Source organism: Sciurus vulgaris (assembly GCF_902686455.1).
Source record: "Sciurus vulgaris genome assembly, chromosome: 10".
Classification (NCBI taxonomy): Eukaryota; Metazoa; Chordata; class Mammalia; order Rodentia; family Sciuridae; genus Sciurus; species Sciurus vulgaris.
The window spans coordinates 54798285-54816267 of record NC_136470.1 but is presented as its reverse complement, the minus strand read 5'-3'; the positions used below and the strand labels follow the sequence as shown (position 1 = coordinate 54816267).

Below are 17983 nucleotides of genomic sequence, written 5' to 3'. Positions count from 1 at the left end.
TATTTATGAAGCATATAAACAATTTCAGATACTCAATGCTAATTTTTTCAGCAATATTTGATAGAGAAAGATGTCTACTGTCGTTTTACTTCAGTCTGAGGGTAAGGTTTGTTAAACTTTATCACAATCACTTTTTCCTATTTATATTAGGGATTTGTCTTATCACTCTGTTGTAGCTTAGTTTATGCTGTGTGCTAGAAATAGCAGAACACAGGCTATCTGCAGAGTTGGTTTGGAAATAGGTGATTTTAGTCTATATTTCTTAGATTACAAGAGCATCAGTCCTGCTGGTTCACTATGGTAGCCACAGCAACTTCTAGCTATTTACATTTGATTTAAACTTTTTGAAATTTAAAAACTTTAGCTGAATGCTGTGGCACTGCCTGCAATACCAGTGGCTCCAGAGGCTGAGGAAGGAGGAACATGAGTTCAAAGCCAGCCTCAGCAACTTAGCGAGGCCCTGAGCAACTCAGCGAGACCCTGTCTTCATATAAAATGTAAAAATGGCATGGGGTTGTGGCTCAATGGTTAAGAACCCCTGGTACTGGAAAAAAAGAATTTAATCTTTATTCTTCAGTCTCACTTGCCAAATATTTAGGCTTAAAAGTCACACGCAGCCCACAGCATCTCTGTTTTGAATAGCACAGAAATTCAACTCTAACAAAATTTCTGTTGGAAGCACTGATGTAGCGTACAAGAAGTGGAGTGGTTTCTGTGCTTCATCAGAAAATGAAATTTTCAATCATCAATGGCTATAGGAAAACCCATGTTCATTTGGCAGCTGGTAGCGGAAAGATGGATCCCAGTGACCAGCCTTACATTGATTCATTTCTTGAGCAACCCACATTCTATTTTGATTAAGAAAAACAAAAATTAATAAAACGTAATCCCAGGTGAGGAATCAGAGCTCATCCACTGGTAGGGAAGCAGAAAAAAGATGTTGTCTTGTGGATCATTAAGCATTGATCAAGCATCATTTTTCTTAAACGCATGTTCAAGTAAAAAGGGTCCACTGGGAAAGAATATGATACTGTCTTTATTTCACCTTGGAAGTTTCTTATTGATTTCCCACTGGTCTCCACAAATGATACAGATATTAACTATTTTCCTTTGCTTCCAGAAAATGGAGCTTGAGGCAGGGGTGGAGTTTTTATCTTCTACTTGTTATGGGAAAGTCCAGGGCAGTGACAATGAAGAAATAAAGAGGGATGACGAAAAGACACAATGCAATATAATGAGAAGCAGTACTAAGAAATGTACTTTATAGAGTGAGAGGGTACATTATCAGCAACTGTTTTCACTTGGTGTATGGGGCTTCTCTGGGAAGGCTATGAGAACAAAGTATGCCTTAGAGCAGCCTGTGAAAGGGAAAAATCCCACTTCTTTTTTCCCAGTAGTGGAGGTTCATATCACGGGAAGCTGACCCTCCACTTACAAGCTGAGTTATTAAACATTGCATCTACCCGTCAAATGTGGAAGTGGATGCAGGGAGGTATAGAAAGCTTACAGTCTATGGTATATGTGGAATTTGTAGACCTTGAGGTTCAACTTGGGCTCTAGTCATATGTTGGAGCTTGGCAAGGAGCAAGGAAGGCAGAAGAGTGTGTCAGAAATAATTTTGGAGTAAGAGATTGAGACTGTATATCTTTTTGGGGGGCGCGTACAGGGGATTGAACTCAGGGTCACGCAACCACTGAGCAACATCCTGATCCCTATTTTGTGTGTGTGTTTTGTTTTGTTTTTGTTTTGTTTAATTTAGAGACAGGGTCTCACTGAGCTGCTTAACACCTCTCCATTGCTGAGAATGGCTTTGAACTCAGGATCCTCCTGTCTCAAGTCTCCAGAGCCGCTGGGATTATAGGCATGCTCCACCATGCCTGGCTGAAAGAGATTGAGACTGTGATTCACGTAGCTATATCTTCAAAGATTGAGAATGGCTACCATGTTCTATGGCCCAGTCTACAAGGATTTGGGGATTATTAAGATTGGTGGGAGAATGTTTTGGAAGTGGCATGTTGAAGAAGAAAGAAAAACAGGACAAAAAACAACCACCAACTGCGAGAGTCACAGGGAAAGTAGTATTCTCAGGAATAGGCCATCTTTTGCTCAGGGGAATTAACACTTCCCAAGAGGTTGGACATATAGAATAAGTTGATGATGACTGACTCAAGTTTCAGAGAACTGAATAGTAAGGACTGACAGCTTGGGACATGTGTAAGACCAGGTTAAAGTGGGAGTGCCACACAGCTTCATGGGAATGAGTGGTTGGATAATAAGTGGGAGGATTTGGGAGGGAGGGACTCCAGTTTATGAGTGATGAAAAGAGGGATGTACATATTGAAAGAATTAATATTCTTTGTGGCATATTGCGGGAAAGTGAAATGGGATGGGTTTTTTAGTACCTGTAGAGTGCTGTGTGTCCACTTCTCATTCATGTCCAATGCCTGGTCTGAGGGGGTAGTGACTGCCACCTGGAAGACAAAAGGGCTCAGAGGGCACTCTCCCCTACGAATAGCTCTTCAAAGAGCATTATTGAGGTGTCAGAGGATTGGTCTTTGCCAAGAAGCTCTGGAGAGGCAACAGTCTGAGGAATGTGGGTACACCACATATTCAGATTTCTTTTCAACAGTATTAGGATTTGTGTGTATTGCAGTTGAGAAATATTTACACTGACTATATGTTGGTTTCTTGCAGAAAATAGGAATTGTTTCAGAAAAAGCAACTATCTGAAAGTATTACTGAAACCATTATCAGACTGATCATCCAAATTGTGTGGCAACTTATGTTTTTTAACAGCTCCAGACTTCCAAAAATACACACAATTTTCTAGATATGATTGGACCTATACTAACCTTTTGTTTTTTCTCAAACACCATATTTTCTTTACTTAAAATTGTAATAATATTGTTACCAATACTATTAGGTATTATATTGTTTGTTCATGTTAAACATGATTTTAAAGACATGGTTATTTTATTCATTTATCCTTTTGATAAATACTCAAAAATAAATACTACATTTACTTTGAGTTAAAAAAATAAAAAAGATTCTGGCAGCTTATCTAATTGCTCCTGCATACATGAGAGTATAGAAGTCATAGGTTTTATCCGTTGGGGAGGGAATGGGGGTGAAAGAAATTTCCAAATGGTTTTATGCCAAAAGCAGAGATTTTAAATAAGAAAAAAAAGTCTTCAATTTTCTGAAATAAATTTTATTTTAGGGTAACTTCATTGCTTGAGGCATTTCCTATGTTATCACAGACTTAAAAATGGCAAAAAAATCTTATGCATTCATTAAAATATCTCTAGATATTACATTGGAATTTGGCAGACCAAAATATTTAGATCAAGTTTAACTACAGGAAGTATGCTTTCTAATATTTGACATTATTTTTTACTTCTTAAAAAAGATGTTTACAAACCAGAGCTTATAGTTTAGAGAAAGTCATTACATACTGCATAGGGTATTATTTTTGCATAAATTTTCAGTGTTTCAATTTGTGCTCAGTAAAACACATAGGAACATGAGGTGCTACAATATTTAGAAAATTCCTAAAAGCATACAACATAGTTATTAATATTCTTTATATACCTGGAATAAAATGATGTTTAGCCCAAGTGACTTTATATCCCTTTCTATTTTTTGCATTAAAAAGCTTTTTAGAACTGAGTACGAATTGTACTTAGCCCACATGTCCTTATGTTCATTCCCAGATATGTGACTATTTTCTTCATCTTATGTGCAACATTCAGGTTCTGTTTAGACCACTTCAACACCTATTGTCTAAGAAATAAATGAAACATGAAATCAAACTGCCATCGTCCTATCATTCCCCTTTGCTAACATAAAATTTCCCATCAAAGAGTTAAAGGAAATATTCTCACATAGCAAACAATTCTAAAGGTTGCACATCACAGGTATCACAGGCTCCCACGGAGAGGAGAAGGGGTTGAGGTATAAGCACAGGGAAGGTTGGGACAAAACTCCAGGAATGTTTATGGAATATTTCCCACCATCCCAGAACCAGAAGAATACATATAATAATGATAATAATTTTCTTCTAATAAATGAAGACACCACTGCAGCAAGTCATGAGATACAACTGCAGAATGTTCTGACAAGACTTCAACCATATCAACACACAAATACAGTGCTGGGTTTGGTTTAAATTCCTTCAAATTTTTTTTAATTCCAGAAAACTGTAAAAATCCCCCTGCACACCACACATACGCATCCACTACCCAGAATAACAAATATTAACTGCTTCATAGTGGCTTCATATTTATTTTCCTAAAATAAATTAGATTATTATGTATAAAGTTGGTTTCCTTTGCCCCTTTTTACCATTCCACTTATTTCTTTCCATCCAGAGGTAATCACAATCACCACTTTGTGAACACAATAAGTTTATACTTCTACACTTTCACCTTATACATATAGGTAGTCACTATCCAAACTCATATATTTTAACTTTTCACATATAATATTGTTGAGTGGTATTACATTTGCAATTCATTTTTCTTTTTCATTCAACATTAAATTTTTGTGATCTCATTCACGTTGATACCTGCCTATTGTATGACCAATCCACACTTTACTATACATTCTGCTTTTTTGTTTGTTCTTTATTTTTACAGACTGCATTTTGATTCATTGTACACAAATGGGGTACAACTTTTCGTTTCTATGGTTGTGCATGATGTAGATTCATTCCATTCGTGTAATTGTATATGCACATAGGGTAATGATGTCTGTCTCTTTCCACCATTTTTCATACCCCCACTTCCTCCCCCTCTCATTTCCCTCTATGTAAAGTTCCTCCATTCTTCTCTCACCTCCCACCTCTCCACCCCCATTATGTATCATAATCCACTTATCAGGGAAAACATTTGGCCTTTGGTTTTCTGGGGCTTGGTTTATTTCACTTAGCATGATATTCTCCAATTTCATCCATTTATCAGCAAATAGTATTAATATTAATTTATTAGTTTCTGATATTTCACCACAACAAATTATACTGTAATAAAAATCTTCGTGTCCTCATGTAATGTGAGAGAGATTCTCTGGCATGTATGAATAGAGTATAATTTCTGAATCACAGGTAGAAAATCTTATGATACACTGCCAAACCAACTTAGAATTTACTCCAGTATATGAGTTTTGATTTACTCAAATTCTAAAGTATATTTGGAAGGGTTAACCTTTTAAAATTTTTCATAGCATAAAGGACTATTTCACTTAAGTCTGCGTTGCAAAGTGTCCTTTTTGAGGCATCCTAATTTGTGATTGTCTGAATTGTTTTCCATAAGTTACATTTTTACTAGATTGGTTCTTTTTTCCTTATTCACTTTTATGAATTCTTTTAAACATTATAGCTAGCTATTCTTTCTTACATAAGTAAAAAATTCTTCATTTATCTTCAAATTTCATTTGTCAGATTTATCTATGTTTCCTTCAAGGCTTTTTGTCTAATTTAAGAAATTCTTTTCTTCCACATTTTAAAGAAAATAGTCATGTAAGAAAAATACACATGATTTTGGAGGCCAGTAAGTCAAATGCATGGTGATGGCATCAGGGCTTTCTTGCTGCTTCGTGACACAGCAGAGGACATCTATGGTAATTTTTAAAAATTTTAAAAATTATTTTAAATTTTGCTATTCATACACACATATATTTTGTATCAGGGATTGAACTCAGGGGCACTTGACCACTGAGCCACAACCCCAACCCTATTTTGTATTTTTTTTAGAGACAGGGCCTCACTGAGTTGCTTAGCACTTTACTTTTGTCAAGGCTGACTTCAAACTCACGATCCTCCTGCTTTAGCCTCCGGAGCCACTGGTATGAGAGGTTTGCGCCATGGCACCCAGCTTTGCTGTTCATTTTGAAGTCTTAGATCCAAAAGGATTATTTTGGAGCATACATTTTCTGATAAGGAATTTCTTTGTGTTCTGACCCTATGCAAAGCCAGGTGACCCAGCACCAATGATGGCAATGCTCACTTTTCCATGATTAATTTGCTTTTCTACCTCAGATGTTGCTATGTGGGTATAGGTTTCTTTTTAAGCTCTTTTCATTGACTCCTGTCTGCAGTAAGTATTGTTTAATACTGAAGCTTTAAAGCATGTTAAATGCCAGGCATAATAGAATCTTAACCTATATTGCCAGCTGCTCAGGGGGCTGAGGCAGGAGGATCTTGAGTTCAAAGTCAGCCTCAACAACTTAGTGATGTCCTAAGCAACTTAACAAGACCCTGTGTCAAAATATAAAATAAAATAAGGACTGGGGATATGGCTTAGTGATTAAGCGTCCCTGGATTCAATCCCTGGTATGAGAGTAAAATAAAATAAAAACATTTTTCAAAGCCAACTTCAGGACCTAAGACGTTGCCAATTAAAATAACTATACAGACTAATTCAATGGAAAAGTTACTTTAGATATTATTTTCTATTCATTAAAATGATATATATTCCTATTTATGCACTTATTTTCTTTATTATCTTTCATTTTCTTTGTAAAACATTATATATATTTTATGGCATCGATTATTCTGAAACATTTTATTATTAATGTGATATTTTATTACGTTTTAATTGATATAGCTGATATAGAGCAATACTATTAATTTTAATGCCAAGTTGGTATATCCAATTAACAATAAATTATTGTATTCATTTTAAGAGTTTTCTGTGAATTCTTTTCAATTTTCTATGAAGTCAATTGTATTATCTGCCATTAAAAACAGATTTTTAAATCTTAAAAAGTGTGATGCTTCAAATAGGATATTGGTAGTTGCTATAAATAGTAACTTGAGTATTTTAACATTTTGAAATTTTAAACCAGTATTATATTTTTATTATTTACTTTTAGCACCTTGATAGATAACTCTGAAAGTTATTCTTTAACCTAAGAAATTACATGAATAGATTATTCTGAAATGATCCCAATTTGTCAAGACATTAAGAATTTTATGGCAAAACCATGATTTGCTAGTTTTTTTGTGGATTTTTTTTGTAAGTTGTAATTTGGTTTTATAAGTTAGTACAAAGTACTTTATCCACCTTCTAAGTGGGTAAAATTTTCTCATGCCTCTGAGTTTTCTAATTATATTAGTCTTAAAGAATGATCTGCACAGGATCTTAGTCTATTTTCTGTTGCTATAGCAAAGTACCTGAGACCAGAAAATGTATGAAGAGTAGAGATTCATTTTATCTCATGCTTCTGGAGTTTGGGAAGTCAGAAAGTATTGAGATTGGTATCTGGTGAGGCCTCCTTGCTGCATAAAAATATGGCAGAGGGCATTATACGGTTCAGCAAAACAAGTTTGCTAGGTCAGGTTTCTCTTCAGTTTTTTTACAAAACTACTAAATGCTCTCATGGGTGACGATGGGGCATCCTTATGACTTAATTTAACTTTAATTATCTCTTAAAGCCCCACCTCCAAGTAGTATTAGCATTTAAATTTGGATTATTTCTAACGTGAACTTTGGGAAGATATAATCTAACTGTAGCAGGTGTTCTCCATTTTTAGTTTTACAAACAATTTCCATTAGATAGTGATTGTGTGTTAGTGTGTGTGTGTGTGTGTGCGCATGTGTGTGTGTGTGTGTGTGTAAATGGAAGAAGGAATAGGAATAAATCATTTTGTGAATGCTTATTTTTCTTTTCATGTTTTCTATTTCTTGTTGATTAACTTTTGTAATATCAATATTTTCAAAAGTATTTTTTTGATACTAAGCTAGTAACTGTTAATCCTTACGATTATTGGTAAATTACCAGGCTAAGTCTAAAAGCACAGCCTCCTTTTTCATTTTTCAATATTTTGTTTTAATTTCTGTGTCCTTTAAAGTTCCCTTGATTGAAAATTTCTTTTACTTTTCAAAAATACCAGCTTTGGGATTTTAGATTCTATCTTTTTTCCCCCATGTTTTCTACCTTCTTAGTTTTTGCTTTCATCTCTATAATTTGTCTCTTCTTTCTTGGATACATTTCAGATTTTGCATGTATTTGAGGCATATATTTTATTTATTTGCTATACTTGACTTGTTTATTGAATCTATTCTATTTTTCACTTTTGCCCAGCTTCTAAAGATTACTGATACCCTTCGCTAAGATCAAATATTCTTTTTTCTAATGTATGCATACATGCTAATAGACGTCCTCATCACAGGGCCAGCCATATCCCACACATTTCACACTCCTGTCAAATGAACTCTCTGAAATTAGGCACAAAGCCTCAACTGTAGATTTTTCTAACAGTCAAAGTTATTTAGTTTCTCTTTCATCATCTCACACCGCACCCTATCTATATTATCTCTACCTAGAACTTTAGATTCAGATTTTTTTCAGAAAATAATAAAAAAAAATCAAAAACAATTACTTATGTCAAATGTGTGGACACATTTTATCTTTTTACTCCCTCCCAATTGCTTCCTGCATTCTACACCTGCCATCCTGGCACACTTATCTTCTCACCTAAAGTAGATAGATGCTCTTGAATTCCTTTAAGTGATAAATTCCATTACTCACTTATGTATTAAAAATGTTTTCTTCGTGCCTTTAAATGACTGCTTCAAAGTGTACATGATTGTCATTCCAAAATCTTTTCCTCCAGCCCTTCGAAGTTCTTACTGTATTGTATCCTGTTCTCTCTTACTTCTAAAGAAATATCTTCTTTCATTCTAATTTTCAGAAAAATCTGTTTTCCGCCCTAGGAGTTTTTAGATTCTTCTCTGAGCCACAATATTCTGCAGTTTGGCTGCTTGTCTAAGTAGTTAGTGTTTACTTCCACCTTGTGTGGCTTTCTATATGCACTTTCTAAATGAAGATTCATTCATCCAATCCAGAATTTTTGTTATTATCTTTTGAAATATTGATATTTTCTCTTCCTTGATAATTTGTGAGTGTGTGTGTGTGGGAGGGTGTAAATCAGTCCATTTTCCAAGTCGATCATAACTTTGATGTCAGGGTCTTCCTTGATCTTTCTTTTGCAGGTTGAAGTTCATTTTCTCTGCACTCCTCTATCATTCATCCCTTCTCAGCTCTTCCACGCTGAGGTTCAACCAGGGGTGTTTGTTTGTTTGTTTGTTTGTTTTTGTTTTCTTGTTTGATTTTTTTATTTTTGTTGTTTTTAATCTCGGTGAGTATACATTTTTCTAAGATTTATCTTCAGTACTAATTTATGTCCATGTTTTAATTCATGACCACCTTTTCTACTACTATAATCATTTAGAGGTGTACATAATTGTAGTTTAATAATCTCCTCATTAAGCATTTTAAGACCTTAAAAATATATATCTAAATCTTTCTCAAATCACTCAACCGTAATTACATCATGAGATTTACATTTGTTTGATGGCTATCTCCCTCTCATTATTTTTCTCCTAGTATGCTTTGAAAGTTTAGTGGTATTTTTTCAATGTGGCTCTCCTGTTTCCTTTTTCATTTAATCTCACGTTTCTCATCCTTTCATGTGTGATGATTTTATCATTGTCTTTACCTGCCTTGTTCTTTCATTGGAAACTAGAGGCTCTCATAATGTAAAGATATTATAGATACATTACCAAGTTATTTGGGTTGATCCAGCTTTGGTGCTTCTTCCTATCCATCTAGGTAATAATAGACTCAGCTCTGTTTCTGACCATGAGTGCCTTGGCCTTGCTCCCTGTATCATATACTAATCCTGGCTCTGTTCTCTCACCCACTTTGAACCTAAGGATTTGAATACATGGACATTTCTGCTCATTTCTATTCCTGGAACTCAGTAGACCTACGACTTAAACTACATTTACTGCCATGTATTTTTATTCTGCTTCTGATCTGCAAAGATATTTATCTTCTATCTGGTTGTAGCCCTGCCTTTTAAAATCATGTGTTACCACCAGGCGTGGTGGCACAGACTTGTAATCCCAGCAACTCAGGAGGCTGAGGCAGGATCGCAAGTTCAAAGGCAGTTTCTAAGAACTTAGCAAGAAACTGTCTCAAAATAAAAATAAATAAATAAATATAAACGTCTGGGAATGTGGCTTAGTGATTAAGCTCCCCTGGGTTCAATCCCCAGTACCTAAAATGTGTGTGTGTGTGTTACATATTATTTATCTTTACTGTGACATTTAGAGGAAGACCAGAGGAAATCGTTGACATTCACTACTAGTGCCGACTTGAACACAAATCTTATTGTAGGTGCCTTTTATATAAGCAAAGATCATAAGCAGCAGTTACAGGTCTAAGTACAAGCTTTGCATTAACCCTCCTCTTGCTGTTCTAGATCTCAGTGCCACTTATTTAACTTTATGTAATATGGTTAGAAAATATTGATTAGTTTCTTCACTCTATCTGTGATGTCTGAAATATCAGTAAGAGTTTCACACATTTGACATAGGATGATAAATAGTCTTTTCCGATGAAATATGATTCTCCTTGTGTTTGATGTTACTTTAAGCATATGAGTCATTCATGTAGCACAACCTTGTTGTGAATCAGTTTGACAAACTATTTCCTGAGATCAAGTTTTGATTATAAGATGCTATGGTCTGGATATGACTTAGGAATGTTACCCAAGGTTTCATGTGTTTTCATTTAATCACTATTATGACTGGTAAGGGGGCAAAGTTAATCCAACTCTGGTGTTGAAAGGACAGGCCTTTGGGAGGTGATTATCATTACATAAGGTCATTAGAGTAGAGTTCTCATGATCAAATCTTTGGGGTTTTAAAAGAAGAGGAAGAGAGATCAGAAGACACATACCACACACATATGCAATCCCTGTCTCTTGCTATGTGCTATGGTGTAAATAAGGCTTAAATGTCCCCCACGAGTCCACACAATAGAAATCTGGGGCTAGAGGTGCACGCTGTTGGAAGGTGGGGCTTCATCCTTGCATCATTGTGGGCATGCCCTTGGCAGGTAGTCCTCATGCAACTCCTTGTTAGTTCATGCAAGAGAGTTAACTACAGCCCAATTTGGCACCACCAGCTTTCTCTTCTGATTCAAGATGCCATTGCTTGTTTTCACATGCATTCCACCACAGGGCTGCCGCTGAACTCTGGCTTTAGGTGAATTCCCTGAGGTAGGTGCAGCCCAGATTCAATCAAGCCCAGGCAGAGCTTATGTTGGTGGTGGTATTTGGTGTCCAAATGGAGCTAATTTGTCAGGTGCAATAGTTATGGGGTCATGGTGACTTCTACCTGTATTTCAAAGGAAAGCCTGGAAGTTCAGGCAGAAGTTTGATGCAGGGTTAAAGCCCAGGCAGAAAGTACCTGCTGGATGTCTAGTGAAGCAATGGGAATGAAGCCACAGTGGGGACCTCAAAGTGTAGAGTGACCAGCAACATGTCACAGCCACCTGCAAAAGCCACTGCCATGTACATGTGGCCCCAGAGAGAAACCATGTAGACTAGGATCAGCAAAGCTACAGGGCAGGTTTTCCTAAGAACTTGGGAACTGCTCCTCACACCAGTGTGCCCAAGATTCCAAACCTGAAGCACTACAATTATCGTCTGCCCTGCTGTGTTTTGGTCTAGCTTTGGGTCAGTTGCTCCTTTCTTCTTACCTATTCCTCATTTCTGGAATAGGATTGTATAGCCCATGTCTGCCTTACCATTTTATATTGGAAGCACATTGCTTGTTTTGACTTTTCAGGTTCACAACAGCAAGGATTTTGCCTTGGGTCCCAGATGAGATTTTGGACTGTGGATTTTTTTTTAATTAATGCTGGACCAAATTAAGACTTTAGGACTACAGGGGATGGAATGATTATATTTCTCCATGTGAGAAGAACATGAAGAGTCAGGGGTAAAATGCTATGTTTCAGACATGGTTTATGTGTTGAGATTTAATCTCTGTTGTGAGATATTAAAAAGCTGGAAACAATCTGACCATGGTGTTTAGAGCGGTGTCTTTGAGAAGATCTTATGATCAGAAAAGGTTCTTAGGGAAGAGCCCTTGTGATTGAATCCTGGTGTTTGTAAAAGAGGGCGAGAGACCAGAAGACAAGCGTGCAAGTGTGCACTCCATGTGTCTTGCCATGCCATGCCCTGAAAGACCTCAGTACTGCAACAGGCAAGATGGCCATCACCAGATACCATCTTGACCTTGAACTTGCTGAGCTATGAGCCAAAATAAACTTCTTTTCATTAGAACTTACCCAATCTGTGATATTCAGTTATTAGCCACAAAAGACAGACTATGAGAGAAACACAGAAAGAATATAAGAATTTTCTGGCTAGCATGTGAATTTTGTTGAAAATTTCAATTGTTTCTTAAAGAATGCTGAACTTCTTTTTGTGGTGTCAGGAATTGAACTCGGGGCCTTGCACATGTGAGGTAAGCACTCTACTAACTGAGCTATGTTCCCAGCCCTTGGAATACTGATCTTGAGACAATGGAAAAGGAAAGTTGTTACTTCCAGTTGGGTCATGTTGCACAAATTTTTAGTTTCTGTAAAGTTCTGTTTCCTTAGTTTCTAAAGCAGAATCTCTATGAAATTTCAGGAGATAATACATGCAGTAGCAGCAAATATATAGAAGCTACATAATAAATGTTAGTTGAAATATAGAAAATTAGAAAGGCAAAACTCAGAGCACTGAAAGGATTTTCAAATTCATTTACTTGATTTTGGCCTTGTTGATTGCAAGTCCCGTAAAACTAACCTGGATAAGTAATTTAAATCACATTTAATTCAAAATTAGACAGAAGGTTATTAATTTTAGCATGAACTTTAGGAATAAAGATTTAATAATCATGACTTCAGAGTAAGGCATTCAAATTGAATAGGCTGGGATTTACTACCTATTTGTCACTGAAGTCAAAGATTCTGAATAAATTCACTGCCATTGCACATTCATTATTTTCATTGACAATTAGTTTCTGTGAACTAACACTTTTGCAAAGAGCAAAACAAATCATTTTGCAGAATAGTGAGGTAGGCGACTAAGGGTAATTGAATGTGTTGGTAGTTAAGGGTGTTGCCTATTATTAGTCCCCAGAGGCATATCATGATCCAAGACATTGCAATGATACATACATGAATATGTTTAAATCCACAAATTCACCCCAAATCCCATATACTTCTCTTATTAACTAATCACGATTAACTGCTATGGCATCAAACTTCAGCTCAAAGAAGAGCAATAAACATATTTTATATTTTTATAGTTTCTTGCACTTTCATAAGCATTATCTGATTTGAGCCTCACAATAAATCTATGAAGAAGGAATTATTACCTCCAGCACACAGATAAGAAAACTGAGGTTACTAGAAGTGAAATGATTCCTCCAATAACTCAGTGTTTCATCAACTACTCCATAGTTGGCAGGGCTAACCAAACTTCCCAATGCCTAATAGTGTCATCTACACTGTGGGTGACTGAACTTTTATTGTAGGCTATTAGATTCGTTGAAATGATTGGATCTATGATTCAACATTGTATTGCCCAAATGCTTAGAAGATTCATGTTATAGACTAAAATAAAAATGTATCTTTTTTGTATATAATGGAAACCAGTGATTTCAAAAAGATAAATGTGTGAGAAATTATCTTTTACATATTTTATTTTGGAAATTTCACAGACTTCATGATTTATTTTAAAATCTTCAAATTGGTTAACAATTTATGCATATAATTTTGTACAGTACCACAAAACTAAGCAATAAGAAAGAAAAGTCTCTCCCTTATTCTTTACTAAGTATAACATGTCCTGATATGTCCAAAATCATCTTATGAGACATTGGTTACTGAGCTCAAATAAGAGCATCAAAGAATTAAGCACAGGGCTTGCCTTAACAGCAAGTTCAGATTTACTTTTTTAAGACATTGCACATGCAGGTGATGTGTTTTAAATATAACTTAATGCTTTTTGAGCTAAGAGGCTATTATAATATTAATAACAGCACATATTTCTATGAGTTTATGTTTCAGCTTTCCAGTCAGTTTTAAGAAATATTTTTATGATAGCCAATGAGGTATTGTTCCTCACATTTGAAGAATAGTAAAAAACATATCTATATTCATTATCTTTCCCCTATTTTCTGAATTACTTACCCTGGCCTTATTCATTTATATTTTTACCCAATGAGTCCTTCCACATACTAGTATTAATTTAATTCTGACACTATATATCAATATTGTTCCGAGAAAAACACATTTGGAACACTCTAACAAGTTAAATGTCACCACTCCACCTAGCCATCACCCTCTTTTCCTTCAACAAGCAAAGAAAAATGACTAAACACTTACTGTGGCCTGTTCAACTGGCTCTTTATGTCAGTGTTTCATCAACTGCACTGTTTTACTGAAACTGAAGTTCAGAAAAAATTCTGTTACCTGCAATCTGACATTATATTTTAAGTTGGGCTGATCTATGACTATCAGGTTTTTGGTAATTTTGCCTTCTTGGGCCCCTTTCTCAGATATATATATATATTTTATATATATATATATTTATATTACATTTATATTTATTTTAATTATCTATATTATTATATTATTATTTATATTTATATTATTTATATTTATTTTATATTATTTATTTTATTCATATTATTATATTTATATTATTATATTTATATATAATTTATATTTATATGTTATATTTATATTATTTATATTTATATTATTATAAAGTATATATTTATATTATTATAAGGTATATATATTTAAAACTATTAAAATGATATTAAGATTGCATTGGTATAAAGATGCATATATTGATATTATATATTAAAAATGTCACTTTTTCTTCTAATTTTTAAAGTATAACATTTTTGTTGTACCCTAAAGGTTCTCTGGCCCATATGTACTGTACTTAGCATACCTAGTAGATTTAAGTCCAAGTAAAACTAAGTAAATAGATTTTTTTTAAATAGATTATTGTTTAAAAATGAATTTAATCAGCATTTCCTAAAATACTCTATATTGATCTTTTTCATGATGTTCAAGTGCCTGAAAAGTTTTTGAGACCTCTTTAGCATCCAAGAGGTAGGCATTTCCATGCAACTGCCATGAGAACAAGGATTATTAAACTATATCACTTACACAAAAAGTTATTCTAACATTTATTGAGATCCTACAATGTGCTGGGACTGGGGTAAGAACCTATGTGCATCATTTAATCTTATAATTACTTCAAGTAGTAGGTATTCTTGTTATTACTTGTCTTGTATAATTATAGACACTGAGGTCAGAAAAATAAAGTGCTGTCTTCAGTGACTCACAGGCAGTAGATGGTAAGAGGCAGAATCTAAATCAGTGTTTTTCTGAGTCTCTCCCATGAAGATTTTTCCAGTTGGTGTTACTTTGATAATTATTATGCATTACTTTTTCAATGCAGTATTAAGATTCTTCCTTTAAACATATTTCATTGCTAAAATATTTGGGGGGATAATCTGCTTCTAAAGTTTTATATATAAGTAAGAACAAGGAATCTAATTATAGTCTGTTTCTAATCTATCCTCACTACACACATACACACATGCTCATGTGTGTACCTTGCAGACCTAAGCAATAAGAAAGAAAAGGCTCACAAACCTATACACAAACATGGAATCTAAAGTGTGATGTCAGGTTATAGAATAATTTATCTTCTTTCCTTTTATTTTAGTTCAACAAAAGGCTTTAATTCAATTTCTAGCATAGAAATAGGCACAGATAATCTAAAGCCAAGAAAGACATATCAAGAAAAAGAAATAATTTAACTTCTCTCATTATTTTGACAAAAGGACTTTATCAGGTTTCAAATCTGTTGATCTTACAATTCACTAGCTTCAGACCACTCCTCAGGTAAACATACTGTGTATGAAGAGATAAATTACATTTAAATAGAGGATAATATGAGTGTGCAGATTGGTAAGTTGCTAGATGAAGAGTTGTCACCAAATAATGGCCTGAATTTGCAATAACCGGAATAGATATGCTAAGATCCTACCCAGCTTCAGCAAAAACAAGCATGGTGGACAGCCTTGATAACTGATGTACTGTCAATTGTGCCTAAATTTCTATTCCTACCCACAATTATTTTGTTGCTCTAATTCATATGCTGTATTTTACTTAAGGGATATTGACACATCAGAAAGTATTTTTAGAAATGTCCATTAGACTTGAGGGGGGGCAAAAAATGAATAGATTGACCATTTATCATTTTGCTAAGATACAATACAAAAATCTTTAGGCATACTGAAGCAAATCAGGTTATGTTTACTAAATGTCTTGAATAAGTACTGGGGGGGGGTGCCTTAAAACATTTGAATTCATTTGTGAAATTGCATTTTGCCTCAAGGAAGTTGTTCCTGAGCAAACACTGCCAGTATATTGAAGTTATTTTCATCAGGTATGTTAAGAAGTCTAAAATTCAGCACAATGCCAAATGTACGCATTTCCTCTTCCTATTCGTACCCACGCAAGCGAGAGCATCCTGCCCCTGAAGTGAAAGGCAATTCTAGAACAAACTCTTCTCCTCTAGGAAAGGGAAGTCCTAGACAAAAAAAAAAAAAAAAAAAAAAAAAAAAAAAATGAAGGGAAATCTCTTTTAGAGTCATATATGTAATTTCTTCCAGCCTTATTTTAAGACTTGAGCCTTTTCAACTATAAGTCATGATAAAACTCACCCATGGAATAGACTGGACAAATTAAACCATGAGGATACTATAATAGTTTTTCCAAACTGTAAATCCCTGTGTGCTGAAGTTTTTAATTACACCTAGAGACCTGAGAGTACCTGTGGTTTAAACTTCACCAACCTCATGCAAATGCTGGTACTACTGGTTGACGCCCAGAAAAAGAAGCAGTATCAGGGCCATTCTGTTCTTTCAAAAGAACCGTCAGTGCTGGACATAATTTTCTACCCCATCTGCCAGTTTCTACCCCTTTGGCAGTTAATAATAATTTGGATTTAATTATCTTCATCATTTGGGTTTTTATCCCACCTGACTATAAAAGCTCATATTTTATAATGTGTCAGTACACTGAAATCAATTGCAATCTGGGAAAAACCATAATATAAAGAAAATATTAATAGATATGTAGAAGTTATCAAGTAAATGTAATTATCCATAATTTAAATATGAATGTTTGCCAACGATTTTAGCTATCATGGACTCTGTATACTCCATGCGTGAGGCATACCATGCTATTTAATCATGCTTTTTCAAAGAGTAGCCTAGGTTAAAAAGGAAAAAGGTGGTGGAACTAGGTATATTAATACTACAGAAAAAGAGGGATTAGAAGAAAATCCAGATTCAGTAGACCAAAGTGTGAATTACAAATAAGAATTAAAAAGAAAAAAAAACAATTGAACCAGAGTATCAGGCAAAGAAAAACTTAGATATGTTAATATCTAGGAGATGGTACATTCCCAAAAAAATCCTTAACCCAGGGAAACTGCCACATTCTCTTCTCTCGTTTCTCTTTTTGACTGATGTCGCCAACTTCCTCTTTGTTACCAATATTTCAAGGACAATGTAGAATTTGCATGACTTGCCAAATGTATTCCAGAGCTCTCTAGGTTAAACTCATCTTTCCCTCCTCTGGTTTCATGTTGTACTGGTATCTTCCTTAGGCCTCACTGGTGTGTGCATGTTTCTCTCCAGTTCTCTAGATTGACACCAAAAAGGCTCTCTCATTTTTGTGGTCTACCATGTGGTCTATCAATGCCAAGGTCACGGTAGGTGTTCAATGAAAGTTTTGTTGAGGTGAAATCAGTTGGTGTAAATTGAATAGAAATATAAGCTAAATTGATAACTGAGAATTCAGAAGCCTGTGAGAAGGAAAGAAATGCAGTCTGCAATTAAGAGGGAATCAAAGTTAATGATTAAAAGAAAAAAAAAATAAAAGATTTAATTGAGACCTATTAGAGATTTTCAAGGGCTTATGGTCGAAATAAATATGAATTTGAACATTCTAGAGTCAAATTTCTAGTTAACAAACTAGACCAAAATTCAGACTGAGTTTGTCATTGTGTACTTGCATGATTTTTGTTTTTGTTTTTGCA

The 17983-nt window shown here is 34.8% G+C and overlaps 1 long non-coding RNA gene across 1 annotated transcript; it reads right to left on the bottom strand.

The window, feature by feature from the left end:
- Window positions 1–1357: 1357 nt before the first annotated feature.
- Window positions 1358–16463, bottom strand: LOC306670987. Its single transcript, XR_013766553.1, has 3 exons — window positions 16268–16463; window positions 14236–14296; window positions 1358–3783 (listed from the first exon to the last, which is right to left on the bottom strand). It is a non-coding gene; the product is annotated as an uncharacterized lncRNA (long non-coding RNA).
- Between the last annotated feature and the right edge of the window lie 1520 nt (window positions 16464–17983).